The 2,065-nt window shown below is 43.1% G+C and overlaps 1 pseudogene across 1 annotated transcript; it reads left to right on the top strand.

The window, feature by feature from the left end:
* Positions 1-928: 928 nt before the first annotated feature.
* LOC308493289 (securin-like) lies at positions 929-1,502 on the top strand (annotated as a pseudogene). Its single transcript has one exon. The product of its transcript is annotated as a securin-like (transcript).
* Positions 1,503-2,065: the final 563 nt, after the last annotated feature.

Genomic DNA, 2,065 nt, shown 5'->3' with positions numbered 1-2,065 from the left:
GTCCTGACTCATGCTAATAAAACTCACAAAAGACTAACGTATAAATTAGGCTCATTTAATAATTTTGGTGGTTGATGTAACTGGCAAGATAATTCAATACTTGTTTTCCCTGAGCTTTATCATTTATTCATTTGATATTTTTTTTAATTGGGGAATATTAGGGAACAGTATGTTTTTCCAGGATGTCAAGTCGTTTTTCAATCTAGTTGTGGAGGCCACAGCTCCTCTCCAAGTCAAGTTGTCGTGTTCAATGTTATTGTGGAGGGTGCAGCTCAGCTCCAAGTCATTGTTTTCAATCTAGTTGCGGAGGGCGCAGTTCACTGGCCCATGTGGGAATTGAGCTGGCAACCTTGTTGTTAAGAGCTTGTGCTCTAACCAACTGAGCCGTCCGGCTGCCCCATTTGACATTTTTGACAATGTCTATTGTGTGTCAGGGTCTTGGTGTCTTGTTTAGTCTTTTTACTTGCTTGTTTAATCTTAATCACTTAATGGTTGAAGGGGGTTGAAATGTTTTTTTTTTTTTAACTTTTTATTGTAGAAACTTTCAAACACACACAAAAATTAGGGAGCATCGTATACAGAACTCTCATATACAGATCACCAGCTTCAACAATTTTCAACAGTTTGCCAGCCTGGCTTCATCTGGCCTCCCCCTCCCACCAGAGAGTTTTAAAACAAATGCCAGACATCACATTAGTCCATCTGTAAATACTGCTGTTTGTGTATTTAACGTCAAAAGCAGTTTAAAACAATATCACAATACCATGATCACACCTAACAAATTTAACCATAATCCATAATACATATCATCTGCTCCATGGTCTATGTTCAAATATTCTTTTTATAACTATTTGACTTTTTTAAAAAAGATTTTAGGAGGCTGAAGAGTGGATGGTTTTGGCTGTTGATCCTAACGACGTTAATCAGAATGGCTGCTGTGATCTTTGTTGATAAGGAAAACGGAGACCCAGGCACCCGTGTGGCTCCTAAGGACCGGCTGAGTTGGGGTCTGGGCCTCCAGTCAAAGCTTTAGATGGGAGATCTCAGGATTCAACACCACGTGTTGGCAAAATGATTGGTGCTCCACCAGCCTTACCTAAAGCTGCCAGAAAGGCTTTGGGAACTGTCACCAGAGCTACAGAAAAGTCAGTAAAGACGAATGGACCTCTCAAACAGAAACAGACAACCTTCTCTGCCAAAAAGGTGACGGAGAAGACTGTTAAAACAAAAAGCTCGGTTCCTGCCTCGGATGACACCTATCCAGAAATAGAGAAATTCTTTCCCTTCAATCCTCTAGATTTTGAGAGTTTCGACCTGCCTGAAGAGCACCAGATTGCACAGCTCCCCTTGAATGGAGTGCCCCTCATATTCCTCGATGAGGACAGGGAATTTGAAAAGCTGTTACACGTAGGCCCCCCTTCACCTCTGAAGATGCCCCCTCCACCGTGGGAGTCCAATCGGTTGCAGTCTCCCTCAAGCATTCTGTCAACTCTGGATGTTGAATTGCCACCTGTTTGTTACGACTTAGATGTTTAAGTTTCTTAGTGCTTTACAGTTTGTGTGTATGTATTAATAAAACAATTCTTAACAGAAAAAAAAAAGATTTTATTGGGGAAGAGGAACAGGACTTTATTGGGAAATAGTGTGTACTTCCAGGACTTTTCCAAGTCAAGCTGTTCTTTCAATCTTAATTGTGGAGGTCTCAGCTCAGCTCCAGGTCCAGTTGCGGTTGTTAGTTGCAGGGGGCGCAGCCCACCAACCCTTGTGGGAGTTGAACTGGCAACCTTGTGGTTGAGAGCCCACGCTCCAACCAACTAAGCCATCTGGCCACCCTGGAGGTGAGCGACAGCTCATTGACTTCATTCTAGTTGCGGAGGGCACAGCTCACTGGCCCATGTGGGAATTGAACAGGCAGCCCCGATGCCCAGAGCTCACACTCTAACCAACTGTGCCACTCATCCGCCCCTATGCTCAAATATTCTTGATTGTCTCAGAAATATACTTTTACAGTAAGTTTGTTAGAATCAGGATCAAAGCTGGGCCCACATGTGTTTGGTGGATATGA

This window comes from Rhinolophus hipposideros, assembly GCF_964194185.1.
Source record: "Rhinolophus hipposideros genome assembly, chromosome: 3".
Taxonomy (NCBI): Eukaryota; Metazoa; Chordata; class Mammalia; order Chiroptera; family Rhinolophidae; genus Rhinolophus; species Rhinolophus hipposideros.
Note: the sequence above shows the minus strand (reverse complement) of the source record. Positions and strands in the feature narration are given on the sequence as shown.